We start from the raw sequence: 19,096 nt of genomic DNA, 5'->3' as shown, positions 1-19,096 counted from the left end.
GGAGTCAATCTGTCTTGTGGGAGACGCATTTGGGGGAGGGGAAGGAAGCAGAGCACACACAGAGAGGAGCATGTAGGTCAGGAAACAGTAAGGAAAACTTTCTGGCATTCATATTGGTCATCAGTAGCCCTGGGGGAATAAAGGGCTCCCTGGGGCTCAGTGCATCATCGGGAAGATTAATTAACATTTGTAAAGGCCACACACAATGTGAAAGGCCCAGTAATGGATCTCCAAAAGCTGCAGTCCTTGTTTTCCAGAAGGGTCATGAAACCAGGAGTGGAAAATATTCCCTAGAAGACAAGCTGGATGACCCCGGCTATGAAGAACACTGCAAAGAAATGACCGGGCTTGTCTGGGATTCTCTTCATTCTCAAGTTGAATCTGATCTGACAGATGTGGTGAGTAATTAAACCCTTGTCCATTCATCGTCTGAATGCTTGCACTGCTCAGAGAATGGGGCAGGAATAATGAGAGGCACAGCCCCTCTGGGACTATTCAGGAGGGCTCAAATTTGCATGGTCACATGAACCCAAAGGAAGTGGATTATGCTGGCCCCGCCAGGAAGTGGAGACCGCCAGAGCTTTCTGATTTGCATAAATCATAGGGCTGGAAGGCAGCGGGGCTTAAGGGCTCTCAAAGAAAGCCAGGTGTAGCTGCCTTCCCCCAAATTCAGTGCATTTTTGTAGCCAGATGCCTGCTCACAAAGGCTGTATAGGAAATTTCACTTGTGATGTCATTTGTTCAAAAGTTTCATCAATACATCCCCTTAAGTTTCCCCCAAACATGATTTTTACAAGCAAAGTTGCTACACAGCCTTTTAATGAATGGGCTCTTTTAATCACCTTGAAAAAAAGGTGATGTGGTACGGGGTAATGCATTATATTATGATTACCGCTGTCAACCAATTTCTAATTGTGTGACAAGGTGCTTAAGAATTGTTTATGAAAAAAACAGTTAATGCCTCTCAAAAAGGATTACATTCTTTTTAAGTTTCAAATGAAGGCTACCAATTAATTAATCCATTTACATAAAAATGTCTTGGATCAGCTACCTGCAAAGATAAAGGATGAAATCTATCCTCTAATTGGAAAAAAAAAACCTGCTATAAATATGTGGTAATAAACATATAGAAGGGCTGTACAAGAAGTAAATAGCAGTCATTAATTAAAAACTGAAATGTCAAAAATTTTATTTTATTCTAAGCAAAATTAAAGGTATTGACGATGTCACATACTTTGTTGAATAACTTCTCTTAAATATAGCTTTCCATCCATGCCGTTTTACTCAATTTTCTTACTGGAAGCCATACAAAAATTACATAATGGTTTTAGATGGGATGTAAATCTCTCTTCAGGTTTTTCCTCCTAAAGAGCTAACATCATGTTGTCTCCCAGATTCACAGATATCAGTTAACCGAGTTGGGTTAACATTCAAATGTTTGCTCCCATGGGTTCTGAACAAGTCCTACACTTGATGCAAACAGTCATTATAGTCCCAGAGTGGAACAAAGAAGGCAGATATTTACTAGTGAAAAACTGAAGTTGCTTAATCACTTTAATATATGTAATCAAATGGAAATTATACATTACCCAGACTAATTACATATAATTTCTTAGCATTTGGTATACATTATTCAGACTATATCATGGAAAAAAATAAGAAAAAGATTATTTTTTATAGCAGAATTTTCATTGTAAAATATGTCTCATGTGAAATCCCACCTTCCTAGTACCTCTTCTGAAATCTTTGATGGCTTAAGTTCATTTTCCCTGGTGTCTTCCAAGCTGAGGTGGAGCTGCCATTTTGCAGTTAGAATTGGTCTTTTCATGGTCACTTGCTGGATTTATTGACAAGGTTGAGTATAATGCTGAGGTGAAAAGTGGGAAGGGAAAGAAAGAGAAAAGAGGAGAGAAAAAGAAAGGAGGAAAAAGAGGGAAGAGAGAATATGGAGGAAAGAGAGGGAGATGTTTAAGAAAATCCTAAAGGTACAGGGTGTGATCAACGGGAAGGAGAAATGCTTTAGCCTAAGAGACTGATAAGAAATGAATTGCCAGTGTCAACAGGTCACCTGTCACAGGGGCTCCACCGTGTCGGTGGACTGGCAGAAAGTGACACCCAGGCATGCTGGCTCTGCACCAGCCCTGACTCTAAATGAATTTAAAGGTACCTCTTATAGTTGCTCTTTGGACAGATGGTTCAAGCAGCAAGGTGACTATCAATTGGCAAGGCCCAATCTCTTTTACAAAGGTGTGAGGGAGGAATTATCAATAAACTCCAAGAGAAGCCTTCTCAGAAGTAGAAATAAAAAACTTAAGTTCTAGTAAAGTCTTTGCAGGGAAATGAGGGTCATAGAATGGAAAAAAAACCCTATGGTTTACCTGTAGCTGTACTCTCTCTCCTGTACCAAGTTCATTTCTACCTTCAGAATAACCGAGCTAGTTCATGGGATCTTCTTTAGAGAAGGAAATGACAACCCACTCCAGTGTTCTTGCCTGAAGAATTCCATGGACAGAGGACCCTGTTTGGACTACAACTCATGGGATCACAAAGAGTTGGACATGACTGAGTACTAACACTTTCACTTCTAAGGAGCTCAGGGCCATTTATACAAATGGCTAGTGTTATTTTCATGCCCTATTGCTGAGAACTATGGTGATGAGACCCAGGTCCAGAGAAGTTACATAATTCATCCCAGGCAACGCTGCTGGGGAGAGACGTCCAGATGGTGCGGATTCTGGGTTAGAGGCCAGTGTGGCCAACCTCTAGCCCTTGAAGTTTCTGGGGAATATCAGGTTTGCTACCCACAAAGAGGGTTGGAAGAACTCTCCAGAATCACAGCCAGGAATGACCCTTGGCAGTACCTTTGCAGCACTGAGAATCTATAAGTCCCCTCTCCAAGTGTTTGACAGAATATTTCACAGGTTACACCAAGGGTGTCCAGCCCACAATTAGCCACTTCTCAAATGGGGTGTGAACTGACTGTGTCTCAATTGCTTAATTGATGGCATCCCCATCAATGATAACCTACCACACCATAGGGGTGCTGTTCCTCCACTGCATGTGCCTTGTTAGAGGGTATTTTTGTATAGATCCCTTGGAAGTGTGCATCAATTTGTGCTGTTTTTCCTGAAATGTCTGTTGCATATTTTGTGTTTTGTTTGTTTCAATTTGGGCTGTACCCCGTAGCTTGCTGGATCTTAGTTCCCCAACCAGGGATCGAACCCTGGACTCCCAGGGAATTTCCCTGTTGTGTGTTTTGAATACGCTCAATTTCATGGAGGGAAAGTCTTCCTAAGATTATATATAGCAATAGAACCTCTTCAATTGTAAAACTAAGACAATTTCAGTCTTTGAGGATTAAAGATAAGCACATTGCTTGGCATAAAAAAAAAAAGCCCCACAATAAGTGGTAATTATCACAATTATTATCGCAGAAAAAGAAGTGTAAGCAGTTGTTTAAGGCTACGAGAACAGGTTTATTTTCATATTTTTCTTCCCAGAGATTTGAACTGTTCAGGTCTGTTTGCATTCTTTTTGGTCTGTGCTGATATCAACACATTATTTAAAGAGTGTTAGAAAAGTTAATCCAAGAGAAACATACGCTTCGAGTCACTGACCTCTTTATATGACACCTTTTTCATTAATTATTACCTTTCAGTGATAGTACTGAGGTCAGTTTCTTTTCTCTCTGATGGCTTATGTGAGTTTGGGGATAAAAAGTGGTTTCGAACCCTTCTAGCCAAGGAGCCAAAGAGCCTCTCCTTTTAAACTTTCAAGACAAAAGCAAAAGCAAACAAACAAACAAACCTTTTAAAGGCTAGTAAAGTTGATAGGTTAGAACCAGTTCCCAGACTAGCTTGGGAGACACATGATCTGAGTAAGTTGTTTCCTTACTCATAAGGTGGAATAATAAAAACACTTATCTCTTAGGGCTATTGTGGAAGGTTTTTAAAAATCCACTAATATAAAGGGCTTAGCCCATGCCTGGTACATAGAAGTGCTCTACAACTGGTTACCATAATCACGCTATCAGTAACCATAAAACTCCCATAGAAGAGTCAGGGCATTGGTGCAGGGAATGGTTATTGATAGATATTGATGGAGAACACTAGGGGTAACCAAGGCCCCACTTACCCCCAACACTCCCTCTCTTTGCACGTACATGGCGTGATTCTATTTCTTTTTTTCCATTTCAGGAAATTACTTTGTACTTGAAAATAGTCACTAAGCTGAGCCCTTTGTGAAATATGTGTTTAAAAAATGTGGTGGTGACATCTGGGGTTATCAGTCTTTTTATTTGTGGAGACAAAGGTCATATCAGACTTTAGCAATTGTGTATTTTCTGGGCCCACATACTATAGAAGGCTCCTTTATCCCCTTAGTGCCCCATGCATGGTAAAGAAAGCAATTTATTTTATTTTATTTCAGTCTTTCTTTTCATGAGATGGAGCAAACAGCCTGTGTTATTCTGAAAGGATGTTAAAAAGCAAAATTATTCCCAGATATTTCTAGTTTATTTAACAGTTGTGGATAAACACAAACCGGGTGTCATTCTGCCACATGGACCCCCCTACACCATCTACTGCTGATTTCATCAGCTGTGTGAAGCATTCTCAATGCTTCTTCTTTTGCTATTGGTAGATAATATTTCTGATTCTACTCAATTTAAAATAGATGAAAGAAAGAGAGAGGGAGAAAGAAAGAAGGAATGAAAGGAGGGAGGGAGGGAGGAGAGGGAGGAAGAAAGGCTTACGCAGGGACTGGCTCTAAGAATCTGAGAAGATGTCCTGAGTTAATTCCCTTTCTCTGTAAGTGAGACAACTGGTGACTTGGGGCCACACTGTCCCCTCAGCAGCCCCGTGTCACAGATGCGCTGCACAGCGTCAGGGCAGCTGCAAGGCATGCTGGGAGTGTGGGGTGGGCTTTACTGGGGCCAGAGGATGGGGGGTAAGGTGGAAGTAGGGGAGCGCAGGGTCCTCTTGAGGTCGGTCGGTCCTCGGGCTTCCAGGAGTCTTAGAGCTAAAGGTGAGCTTTCAGACTTTTAATAACCCTGGATCCTCAGGGAAGGTAGAAAGATATGACAGGAGGGTAAAAAAAGATAATACTGTATCATTTTTCCTTTCATTTATAAAATCTTCTTATGAAGATTAATGTTCTTTCTGCTGTTAGTATTATTAAGCTTGAGCCCAGTCTACTGCACAGTGGTTTTTCTGCCTTGAGAATGGACAACATCTGCTGCAGTGACTTGTTGATTCATACAGTCTATACACTGAAATACAAACCTCCAAAAGCTCATGACTTCTACAATGAGGACCAGCTACGTAACACTCCTCTCCTCGTCCCATGTTCTAGGGGGTATTCATGAAGAATGACTGCTTATAATTTATTTCCTATCATATTTTCTTCATGTATACAACTTTGACTCCTTAGGGATCATGAGGATCTTTTATGCGGGTATCACTCGGGAAAGAAGGCAGCTTCTCTCTTGGAAGAGCAGTTTGGTTCTGCTCTGTCTTCCTTCAGCAACATTTAATGAGGGCCTACTGTGTGCCCTGTAAGCTCGATGGAGGCAGACGCTGGAGGAAGACAGGTTCAAACAACACAAGAGCAGGCTGAGCAAGGCCATTTTGGGTTTTACCACTGATGCTTCTCACTATCTTAGATGAAGGCCCAATTTTTGCTTGGATGTTTCATTTCCAAACTTTTGAGGACTAATAGGTACTTAGTCGTTCAGTTGTATCCGACTCTTTGCGACCCCATGGACTATGTTAAACCACCAGGCTCCTCTGCCCATGGGAATTCTCCAGGCAAGAACACTGGAGTGGGCTGCCGTTTCCTTATGGAGTTCTATTAATGACAAGCCGCATGCAACTTATCTAACGTGTACTCAACAGCACCCAAAATGGTTTATGCCCTGTTCAATGAGACCAGTCGATCAACCATGTGTTTAGATGTTGTGGCAAGGGGAAATCACTATATTTTTAAATGTTTACTCTCAATTTTTATGCTTACAACATCACAGGATAACAGCATACAGTTCATGGACTGGCATCAGGAGTAGCTCTAGACCAAAGAATGAAAAATGTTCAGTGAAGCAACTGAAAGCCTGCACCCTGATTCCTGTTTTGTGCTTTTCCGTCCAGACTTGTGCCCCACTGCCATGTTCTGCAGCCTCCAACAAGCCAGTCAAAGCAGGACCTGGTCTGTGAAAATAAATTCAACTCCAAGATAGTCTGAAGGCCTTGAAGACCATGAAATTGTCTATAAAATTTTATGTGTATGTGCATTTTTCTAGCGAGAAGGATGTTCTCCCATAAGTTTTCATCTTATATTCAAATGTGTATGTGGACATACCCAGTGGTATGTGGAAAAATGCTTCCGATAAACTAACTTCTCAACACTTTTTCATTACCCAGCAACTCTAGTTAAAAATTTTAACATGCACCCACTTGTGATTCCCAGGGAAACACATACACCTGAGGGGTGTTTGTCTTCATGAAGCTTCCCCTGACCTGATGACTGGGTTGACCATTTCCAAGGTGTTTCAAAGCACTGCTCATCTGGGTTAAGAAAGAGACGAGAGATTCGTCTACCAAAGTCTTGGATAGCAACAGGAGGTTAACTTCACAAATTAAATAAAAATTAGTCTGTGAAAAGAATAAAACTATTCTTTAGCAGTAGGAAGGTGTTCTTCACGCTGGCATCTTAGACGCTCAAAGATGAGTGAAGCATCCGACTTAGACGGGAAGGATGGACAGACTGAGAGAGAAGGTCGGGTCTGGGAGGAGGAGAGGTGAGCATAGGCTGCTCTAAGTGTGTGGGAGGCAGGGAGTATCCAGGTGGAGCCAGATGACCACAAGGTGCTGGAATAATGAGATATCTAGGAAGATGGGGTTCCCATTCTAACACAAATATAACCATTTTAAGAACGAATCTACCCCTAGTGCCCAGATTGTGGCCTTTACATGCATAGAAAGGGACCGGGATTCCTTGTAGAAACAGTTGATTCCAGATTCAGGCCAGGAGCCTGGGGTAACTTAACCTGCCAGAAAATACGAGAGGAATTACATTCAAAGGTGACTGGAGGCCTCTAGAAGGTGTTCCCATTGATGAGAGATGGGCTCTTTGAATATCAAAGAGTATGACTACAGTGGACTGATGCATATGAAACAGATGAAGCCTTAAGTGTTTAAACAGTATTCAACAACAAACAAATCTTATAGGTCACTTTTGGAGGTTGCTGGAGCAACTCAGTATTCTGAAAACTGATAAATCAATGGAAAGAGGCTTTTATGCCTGCTTCTCTTGTACAAACTGTATTTCAGAGTGAGCCAACAGTTGATGATGATAAGTTCTTCTATTAATATATAGAATAATAGCTAATACATGCAGAAAGAATGGCAGAATTGAGAATCTCCATTTTGTAACCTCTAATGGATGTAGATAGTGATTATTAAGTAACTGAAACTGTTAACAGGTAGATAGACAACTTCATAATGGATGAATCAGGCTGGCCATATCTGAACCCACTATCAATCTTGACATCAATAAAGGTTATTGTGCCTCCTGATGTGATACAATTGGACCTTAATTTCATCAAGTCTTCAGAGCTAACCACTAATTTACAGGAAGTACAGAGGAGAGAGGAACACATCAAACAGTACAATGAGGATGCAATAGGTCAAATATATAATGTGGACATTTCTACAGGACAATGATCTGGTTTCTTCAACAAAAATAAATGCTATAAAAACAGGAGCAATATCTGTAATAGATTGAAAGAGGCTTAAAGCTAGGTCGGTCAAATGCAACAGGTGCATCTTGTTTGGATCCTGATTCAAACTGCCCAGTTATTTGTGGATGTTTGTAACACAACTTAACCTGACCAGGGCATGCAATCATTAAAACTGCTAGTTGTGATAAGGGTATTGCAGTGAAGTTTTTGAAAAGTTGTTCTGCGTGTACTACAGCTACATGCTATTAATAAAATATGTACAGTTAAAATCAGATTATCTCGAATTTGCTTTAAAATACTCTGGGAAAACAAAAGAGAAAGGGAAGAAAAACAAAACGAGAATGGCTAAATGTTGGTAATTGTGAAAGATGGGTGTTGGGAGATGGGGGTCCACTACACTATTTTTTTCTGTATGGGTTATATAAATTCTGTATGTGTTATATAAATTTCTGTGAGAAAAGGTTATTTATTTATTTTTTAAGAGAGAGACTCTCCCAGAAAATAAAGCAAGTTATGACAGGCAAGCTGATGAAAAACACAACCCTTATCTATCGAGTCTTTGAATTCATGCCCACCACACTTGCCGGAGCCCTAGGGTCTGCGGAGGCCGAGCACAGGTCACACAAGGGAGTTCAGTCTTCCTGGCCTCTGCAGAACTGGGTAACTAGATGCCTGGGAACTCATGGGGAGGCAGCAATTGCGATGAGTCCACAATCCCCAAGAGAGGTTGGGGCAGCTGTCTGATTGGTGGGAGGGGATGGAGGCTTTCAGGATCTACTCTGGGAGAGGCAAGGAAGAGAACTCCAGCCATTGCCTAGCATCCTCTTTAACCTCATTCCCAGAGCAAATCCAAAATGAGTACCCACGGAACCATGCCATCTGGGATTCTATAATGCACCACTGGCAATATGCCATGGCAAGCAACCCTCAGAACTGTAGATGACTGGCATATTTGAGGCCACACACATCTTTTCTCCAGCTCTCTGTCTATCCTCTTGTATGTTATTAATGCATTTAAAGAACTGTAATAAATTTGGATTTGGAAGGGGTTTAGTTAAAGGTAATAACACCATACTTGATACAAAAATGACCTATTGGGACCTGTAATATCTCCATGCCAGCTTTTTTCAATTAAGTGACCACAACTAGCAAACAACTATTAACATGGGGACTTTGTGGGCTACAAAGATATGCAGTGTCTGCAATGGTGAGCCACAAAATGCTTATAGGAGAAAAGGGAGAAAAAAAAAACAGTTTCTCACATAAGTTCTCGAGACAAAGATGTTATTCAGCCTTACAATCCTTTGAGCTCCTCCTAGGAATATTCCACCAATCTCTACAATTGCAGTTGGAGGCTGTCTCGATGGAAACTGTATGCTAGAGAACCTGTAATATCCATGAAATGTCTACACTTGCCCTCAACCCGAGAGAGTCAGGGACTCTTGCTACTGTACCCTCAATGACTACAGCCACCTTAGTTATTTCTTCAACTGAAAATTAAACAGAAACTAGGCCTAATTGTGCACTTTAATTTTTCTCTGAGGCTGTCCCACACACCCTAATTGTATTTACTTTTTTGCACGATTAGCCACGGATGCTGGAGTTTGGAGCTGCTGCTTCCTATTGAATAGCAACCATGCTTTCTGGACCGTAGGTCCCACGGTTCAGCAGGGTGGCGGGTGGAAATGAGATTACCCAGAGGATTCGGGAGGTCAGCCTCCCATACACAGTGCTTCATGGCCCTCCCAGTTATCCAGCAGGGACCCAGTACCACCCTTCAGCCCAGGCTCCTGGCTGGCAGAGCTCTGACCTATTCTTCATGCAGAATAAAGAGCTGGAGAGAGCTGTGGGAGGTTGGCTGGCTCAAGCTTCAGCTTCTTGCAAAAAACTTGATGCAAAACATTCCACTTCATTGGAAAGTTCTGAATCTGAGGGAGTACACTCTTGCTAGAGTAGCTGAAAAGAGTCTTTAGTTTTCAAGTAAGGTCAGTCCTGTTTGCAGCCTTGTACGGAACAGACTGTTTTCTCAACAGAAGCTTAGCTCCTATGCCAGGAGCATTACTGCTACAGCTACTACTAGTAACAGCAGCAAAACAACGATGATGATGACGATTGTAATGTCATAATATGTCAAGCTTTTATTTTCTTTCAGGTCTTTATCTTAGTTTCCATAATCTCCATTTACAAATTAAGAAACTGAGGTACAGAGACATGAAAATAACCTGCCGAAAGTCACAGAACTCGTAAGTGGAAAAAGTCAGGCTTTCTGGCTCTAGAGCAGTGTGTGAACTACTGTGAGATGCTGCCTCCAGCCACATGAGCCATGTTAGTTTTGACTAATTTAGCCACATTAGCTAAAACTTACGAGCTTTGGTTCTGAATGGATTATCTGAGTTCCAAAGAGTGGCCAAAATGACAAAGCAAATGTCTGGAGTTTGCTGAGTTTATGCTTACACTGGAGTAGTTCATCTTAACTCTGGTTTCACAGAAGAATCATCTGGACAGCTGTTAAAAACACTGACGCTGGGAACCCATCCTTAAGAGATTTAGATTCATGTGGTCTGGGGTGTAGCCTGGTCATCGGTGTGTTTAAAAAACTCCCCAGGTGATTCTCAGGTGCAGCCAGGGCTAGGAATCACTGGGTGAAGACTGCCAAATGTGCTTCTGAACAGCTTTGCAAAATAAAAAATGCAACCGACACTGCTGCACATTTTCTCTTCCTCTCTGATAGTCACAAAGGACAATATCACATTAAAGGCTCATATTTAAGCTTATTTGAATATGGGACCTTTGTTGTGCAGAGTGCCTATAAACATAGATGGGAAGTGCTGTTCTGTTTGGCAACTAGTAATTCAAGCTGATGAATTTGGTTACTCTCTGTTAAACAGAAAACTCTGTACAGACAGGAGTTTTTCAGAGTCAGTTTCTTTCTTCAGTAAGGATACAAAGGACTCCTTAAAGCAGCTTATTCTCTTAAGTAACAACAAAGATCCACAATCTCATAGTTGGAAGGGACTGTGAGTGCCTCCCCATTTCTCTCGACAACAATACCACACACACACACACACACACACACACACATAATGCAGAAATCCCTCTTAGAGCCTCCTCCCAGATGGTCATCCAGCTCTAGCTTGAACAGTTCAATGACAAGAGACCTCACTCCTTCACAAGACAACACATTTCATTGTTGGGCAGATCAAGTCTTCTTTATGTGGCCTCAAAATTGCCTCCCTAGAACTTCTACTTGTTCAGAGCTCTGTTGTTGTCTGGAATAATGGCATAAAGTCTCCTCTTCTTTCAAATGGGTGTACTTCAGCACATTATTAAGGCGCAGCATGGTACACTGGAGGGAACACAGGCCTACACAGGAGCCAAGAGACTTGCATCTGGTATGTAGCTCTGACCGAGACATCATGACTACAGCAACTAATCCACGTCCTTCAGGCCTTAGTGCCATCATAAATGACAAACCCGTAAAAACAAGGACAATGAAAAACTTAACTGCATAATTGTAAACAGCAAATCAAAAGTGTAAGTCAAACGCTTTGTAATTGAATGGTGCGTATGTGCTCAGTTGCTCAAGTTATGTCTGACTCTTTGTGACCCCATAGATTGGAGCCTGCCAGGTTCTTCTGTCCATGGGATTTCCCAGGCAAGAATGCTGGAGCGGGTTATCATTTCCTTCTTCGGGGGATCTTCCCAACCCAGAGACTGAACCTGTATCTCCTGCATTGGCAGGTGGATTCTTTACCACCTGGGAGCTCTTTGAAATTGAAAAGAACTCTAGAAATATGTTATTATATTAGTAGATCTTTTAATGTACTATATATATTGTATATACATAATATTTTTATATTCAAATAATTCTTCTGTGACTTGAAACTTAGATTTTATTTCCAAAGTCAGGTACATTAGTGCTACGAAATAACTACATTAATGATAGTAAATTATGCTCCATGATGCCACCTATCGGTTACTTGTGTTAGTGATTCAAAATTACTTGTGTCAGTAAAAGGTTCGCAAGATGGCACGGGTAACAATGTGCCAATGCTGTCTTTTTGTAAAGACTGGAGGAAACAAAACTATGAACTTGGAATCAGAAGGTCTGGGTTATAGTCTGTCACTTACTATGCAGGCACCATTCAACAAGTTAGCTAACCTGCTCCCTTATACATAATGGGACAGAAAGATATTATCAATCTTACACATGCTACCATGAGGTTAAAATAAAATAGTATGTGTTAAGTACCCAACAATAAATATTGTGGATTCTAATTGCAGAGCACTTCATCATCATTATTATTTTTTTTTTTATTAATCACTGAGAACCCATTTGAAAAATGCATTATTTTCTCTACATTAAGTAGAGACATTTGGTTCTCTGGATTCCACCTGAACAGAGCTCTAAGTCTATCATTAATTCTGTATGACCCACATATTTCATTTTTTAGGCTCTCAGTTACCTAATTTGTAAAATGAGTTAATTGGACAAACAGATCTTTAAGCCATTTTCTAGGTATGACTCTGGGACCATGAAGATCTGACAGATTGCTAATCAAATTGAACATAGTTTCAGAAGTAAACTGATTTCTGACAGCAGTTCAATTCTTGCATAATCCAAAGATACTACAATTGTAAAAACAATGTCTTCAATTTTAAATCTGTTTTGAAAATTATTCCCTTTAGAAAGATATATTTGTTTCCAACTTAGTTTTGCAAGCCACATTCCTAAGGTGAGGTAACAGAATTTTAAAATACTCAATTGAAACAGATATCTCTCCAAAGAAGAAATACAAATGGCCAATAAATACCTAAAAAAAATGCTCAACATCTTAGCCACACCAGGAAATGCAAATCAAAACCACAAAGAGACAGTACCTCACATCCACTGGGATAATTATAATCAAAAAGACAGACAATAACAAGTGTTGGCGAGGATGTGAAGAAATTGGAACCCCGATACATTGCTGGTGGAAATATAAAACAGTCCAGTCACTTTAGAAAACAGTTTGGCACTTTTTCAAAAGTTAAACATAGAGTTACCATATGACCCAGCAGTTCTACTCCTAAGCATACAGCCAGCAGAAATGAAAACATATGTCCAAACAAAAACTTGATGTGACTGTTTATAGAAGTGTTAGTTATAATAGCCAAAAAAAAGTAGAAACAATGTAAATGTCCACCAATTAATAAATGGATAAATAAAATTTGTAATATCCATACAGGAGAATATTAGTAGGCAACAAAAAGATGTGAAGTACTAATACAGGCTACAACAGATGAAACTTGAAAACCTTATGCTAAGTGAAAGAAGCCAGGAACAAAAGATCACATATTACATGATTTCATTTATACGAAATGTCCAGAATAGGCAAACTCATAGAGACAGAAAGTTGATTAGTGGTTGTAAGGGGCTAGTGGGAATTGGGGAGTGACTGCTAATGGGTACCAGATTTCGTTTTGGGGTGATGAAAATGTTCTAAAATTGACTGCGGTGATGGCTGCACAACTTGGTGAATATACTAAAAACCATTCAATCATACACTTTAAATGGGTGAATTGTAGACTATGTAAACTGTATCTTAAAGCTGTTAAAAACTCAATAGAAGCCCATGATCTTTAAATTATAAGGATCAAAGATCAATTCAATTTAAATTAAAGTGCAAAGAACACGTGTGTTTGTATAATAGTATTCCATGTGGATAATTGCTTTATATGTTCAACTGCTTTAAGCCCATTTTTGCATTTGGATCATTTTTCAAGGCAGAGCTGAAATTTAAGGAAGTAAATTGAATAAACAAGGCTATAGCAGCACACAAAATGTATTTCTTTTATTTTATGCTACCCAGGATTGACTCAGCGGTGTAAAATGCCATTTAAAAAAAGAATGATGAAATTTGAATGAGAAAATGTATTTCATCGTGGAAGATAAAAGTCCTCCCTTCTCTACAGTGAATACAGGTAATTTCAGAAGCAGCAGCTCCTAATTATTCACTGTTGAAACGCTAAAAAAAGGTTCATATTGAAAACAGTGACCTCCAGTTTGCTCTGTGAATGAAGGCAGACACAAATTCTTTTTCCTAGAATCCTGGTTGATAACTGAGTTGGGAAAGCTTGCATTTCTTCATTACAGTGCAGTCGACTGTTCATTTAAATAACAATGACCTGCATAAAAGTCACAAAAGCATTAGCTAGCAATTCCACTGTGTTGAAATGCATTATTAGTACTAACAATGCCAAACAGAGTAAATAAATGACTGTCTTCTTATTTTCAGCATTATTCCTGATTACTTAGCTTTATGAAAGGCTAGCATTATTATTACTGGTGTATTCTACACCTTGGTCAACACTAGTTGCTTGGATAACTCTTGAACTAGAAGGGATTTTAAAATAGAGCTATATTCTTTTCTAGGTTATACAAGGGTGAAAAATCCCCTCCAACCCAGTGCTCATATATCATATATTTTTAACAGAAAACATTAGAAGAATCCAACTTCTGTTCACTATGTATGTGTAAAAACTAAAAGTCCTCATTAAAATAGCATACTTGCAACAGTACTTATTTAAAAATGTAAAATTTACATCAATAGTTTAACTTTACATCAGAAGATTTCCTACCAAGAATAGGCTCATGTTTTTTAAAGTTCCTTAAGCCCAAAGTCTGAACCTTTTTTTTAAAACTTTTTTCTTTTTTTTGTTCCCTGAAACATCCAGTACTTCAGAAAATGCTACTGACCAACCTGTCATGAGCGCCATCAGTACACCCAGTGAATGGCAAATAAGGAGAGACCGGAAATCGTTCACTCCTGAGGCTCTAGTTTGCTGTAGTAACATAAAAAGGAGCCTCTCAGAGAAAGAGACGAACAATATTTGGATTTAACTGTCCCTGATTAGAAAGAATGAAATGATGCCATTTGCAGCAACATGGATGGTCCTAAAGATTATCATACTAAGTGAAGTTAAGTCAGAAAGAGAAAGACAAATGCCATTTGATATCACTTATATGTGGAATCTAGAATATGACACAAATGAACCGTTTATGAAACAGACACACAGACATAGAGAACAAAGTTGTGGGTGCCAAGGTGGGTGGGAGGGTGGGAAGGGATGGACTGGGAGTTTGGGATTAGCAGACACAAACTATTCTATATAGAGTGGATAAACAACAAGGTCCTACTATATACCATAAGGAACTATATTCAATATCATATAATAAACCATAATGGAAAAGAATATAAAAGATATACATGTATAACTGAATCGCTTCACTGTACCCAAGAAACCAACACAACATTGTAAATAAATTATACTTCAATAAAAAATAAATTTTAAAAAAACCTGCCCAATTGAAGTATAGCATCTTTGAAGATGGGGCAATAGGACAAATGCTTATAAAGTGTTATCATTTTGAGAGGAATGCCATACACTAGATACACTAGAGTGACTGACTCTCATGTAGACAATGCAAGTATTTTGGTTCACGTGTGTGCACTGAAGGCTTCGATCTTGGTGTGGCAAGGGAACAAGAAAGCTTTTGGGCAACAGCATGATAAGTAAATTACTGATAATATTTAAGTAATTTAAAGGATTGCATGGCAGAGAAATGTTTTGAAGGGTGTGTGGCACATTATATTTTCTAACACTGGCTACAAAATATTTCTATCTCATTGATTTTCCCCAACCATACCACTCCTGCATCAAGAGGTGGGGGTCTATGCCCCTTCCCGTGGAAACTTGGTGGGCCCTCGGGACTGTCTTGAGGAATAAAATGCAGCGGGGGTGACACTGTGTGACTTTCTGAGTCAGTGCTCATTCAGTCGTGTCCGACTCTTTGAGACCCCATGGACTGTGGCCCGCTAGGCTCCTTTGTCCACGGAATTTTCCAGGCAAAGACACTGGAGTGGGTTGCCATTTCTTCCTCCAGGGGATTTCCCAAACCAGGAATCAAATCCATGTCTCTTGTGTCTCCTGAACTGGCAGGAAGATTCCTTACCACTGAGCCACGTTCCTAGACCAGGGTGATAAAGGTCATGCAGCCTTGCTCTTAAACTCATCTTTGGGGGCCTGAGGTGGCAAGCCTGAGGCTGCCACGCTGTGAAGAAGCCCAGACTAGCTCAGGTAGACAGTCTACATGGAAAAACCTTCAGGCTGATTAACAGATAACAGGAGAACGTCCTAGCCAGTCTCCAGCTACTCCTCCATCCTCTCTTCCCAACTATTTCATCTACAGGCTCCACCTGAGGACAACCTCACAGGAGATGCTGAGCCGGAGCAGCCAGCCAAGCTGCTCCTCAATTCCTGACCCACAGGAATCTTGAGAGATGACAACTGTTATTCTAAGCCGTTACATTTTGGTTCATTACACAGAAATACAACCAGAAGGGGAGGGCAGGAGACCTGAAAGGAGACTCGTATCATAAATAATACCGAGGGCATAGGGCATTGGGAGCCAAGGATTTCAAATCATAACCTCTTGACAACGCAGATAAAAGTAATGGAAAAAGATTCCTTCTAACTCTAAATGAAGTAATATCCCAACTCACTCATGATTCAGAGCTTAAGCTTCTCAGAAGTAGGTCCCTGACCCCCTTTCATGGAATCTCCGGATTTTCCATACAGAGGCGCTTAGGGCATCAAGGGGCAGGAGGGAACTTGCTCTGAAGCTGCATTTGTGTGGCAAGGGCTGTCTGCTTACTCAGGCAGTGGTGGCAAGGGGCTGGTGAGATGGTAAGGAAGTTCTGGGCCCTCCAAGGTACCCACTGATCCTGCTTTACCTTTTCCACTATTCAATGAAACCAGAAAGCCTGTTGTTTCTGAGCACAAGATATCGTTTTAATTCCTCCAAGTCTCTGTTTTCTCTTCTTTGGTTAACCCACATTCACTCTGCAGAATTCAGACCAGGCATCGCCAACTCCAGAAAGCCCAACAGAGCAAAGAACTCCTTGTGTACCTCTATTGTCCTATTTAAATTTATAATTATACTCCTGTGTAGGTATGTATTCTCACCATGCTAAGACAGAGATATTAATAGCTTAGATTTGTATCTGGTACTGCCTAAGGCCTGCCTTGTCCTAGTAGCTGGTGCTCAACAAGTGTTGGTGGAGATGAACGTGTAAAGACACGTTGGCTTCAAAGAAAGTATCTGGTGACACTGTCACCATGTTTTTGAAACATCCCATACTCTTCCCTAATCTCAACCGGAAATCTCTCTCTGTGCCGTGAACTCCCAGGTGAACACTTCATCTGAATTTCTCTCATGGCCCTTTCCCTCACCTTGGACCCTCATTCTTCCTCATTCTCCCACCTGGCCTATCTCTGTACCTTGGACCACACTTACGTGGATTCCTCTAAGATCGCCCCTTCCGGATGGTCCACTCCATGGAGGCAGGTGCCTGGGCCAATTCCCATCCTGAGTACTGAGAGCATCACTTCACATGCTAGAGGTGGGTTGGGACAAGCAGTGTGTCTTCCCTGTCTCAGGACACTCACAAAGCCATTATTGATTCTGAAATCTCTTCCCTGGGGTTAGCGACTCTGCCTCCAACAAGCCTGTAAATGCACGCATCTTAGATATGTTCAACAGGTGATATCAAGATGCGCTCAAATGATTTAAGGACAACCTGCCAAAGTTCTCAGAAGCTTACTGTGCCCTTGAAGTAGTTCATCCTCAGGAGCAGGAGCTTTTCATCTACCCAGCAGGTGTGTGTCATCAAACAAATATCACAAAGTGTCTTCCAGCCAGGAACAAGTATCTGGCAGGGAAACAGAAGTGTACAGACTCACTGACTACAGGTCTAGGGGTCTAGACAGAGAGCATGAGATATTTTTTCTTAAAATATGGAAACCAATATTTTTTATTAACAGAGGGTTTCAGCCCCACTATTTATGTCCCCCTGTCCAGTCATCTGTCCCATCCACTAATCCTAATTTTATAATTTCATTTGCAAAGATTTTCACACAGAAGCTTCCTGAAATGTGGCATCATGAAAACATACGGAACACATTTTCCATAAAATGCTGTGTTTTAAAAAAGAATCATAATGATGGGGAGGCTAATTTGGTTTACTTGGGATTATCTGTCAAGCCCTCCCTGCCTTTTTAGCATTTAAATTAGCCATTAGTATATATCGTCCTTCTTTTTGTTGGGAGATTCAAGAGATATTGTGGCTCAGCTGGTAAAGAATCCACCTGCAATGTGGGAGACCTGGGTTTGATCCCTGGGTTGGGAAGATCCCCTGGAGAAGGGAAAGGTTACCCACTCCAGTATTCTGGCACCTGGAAAATTCCATGAACTGTATAGTCCATGGGTTGCAAAGAGCTGGACACGACTGGGCAACTTTCACTTTTCACTTTCAAGAGATATTAAAAATTTGCAGTTGTTCATTTTTGCAAGATTAGGGAGAACTAACAATATGGTACAATTTGTTCTTGAATATTCTTGATCCTACCCCATCATTACATGCTAAATTACTAAGTATCATTGGACCCAAAAGGTTAAAAAAAAATTATAAAAAAAAAAATACATCCCTGGGGTTTAATCCTTTAAAATCATGGGTACATCTTTTAAACTTTAAAGTCATGGGCACATCTTAAAAGAGTAAACATTTAAAGTCAAATGTGGATGTGTTTTGGATTTAATTTTATGCACGTTACTTATAATTCCCAACATCAAAGATAATTCTGAGAGAACCGTGTATACCGTGCACATCACATGAGGCTGAAAAAGTCGGCTCAAATGAATTGTGTAGATCAATACAATTTTTTACTCACATGAAGGATATCCACTAATATAATGGTGCATTTTGTTAGATCAGTGTTTTCTGACCTCACAGTGTTTGCCAGATACTCAGATACCATTTTCCTGACTTTATTGCACATGAACACCACCTAAGCTAGTATTTACTTAACTGTTTTCTGTATGTTGAGTTGAAATTGGCCTTTTAAAGCAAAAAAATTCACCTCCTCTCAAGCAATAATTACAGTAAAATCACAAGTTTGATGGCTATTTAAATTTGTTCTTTTGGACAAAAACTGGGCTAAAAAGTAAAAGCTGCCCTGCTCAGAAGAGGCATGAAAAGCGGCTGATCCTTTCATTTGATAAATATTTATTCAGCAGCTACTATGTGCCAAACCCTCTTGCAGATGCTAGGGTTACAGCAGCAAGCAAAGCAAAGTTCCTGCTCTCATGGAGCTTACTTTCTGTAGATGTAAAGAGATGCTAATAAGCCAAGAAGTATATAATGCAATTCCAGGGAGTGATATGTACTACGAAGACAAGTGAAGCAGGGGAAAGACACAGAATGACGAATTTGGTCAGAGATCCAACACAGCATGAAAAACAGTGGGCTGTCCAAAGAA

At 40.4% G+C, this 19,096-nt stretch overlaps 1 protein-coding gene across 4 annotated transcripts in view; it reads right to left on the bottom strand.

Annotated features, from left to right (window-relative positions):
* Positions 1-19,096, bottom strand: part of VTI1A (vesicle transport through interaction with t-SNAREs 1A) — a 368,143-nt gene that overhangs the window by 84,756 nt on the left and 264,291 nt on the right. The gene's annotated exons all lie outside the window — the stretch shown is intronic.

This window comes from Cervus elaphus, chromosome 15 (genome assembly GCF_910594005.1).
Source record: "Cervus elaphus chromosome 15, mCerEla1.1, whole genome shotgun sequence".
In the NCBI taxonomy this organism is placed as follows: domain Eukaryota; kingdom Metazoa; phylum Chordata; class Mammalia; order Artiodactyla; family Cervidae; genus Cervus; species Cervus elaphus.
The sequence above is the reverse complement of the archived record's forward strand: the minus strand, read 5'-3'. Positions and strand labels throughout refer to the sequence as shown.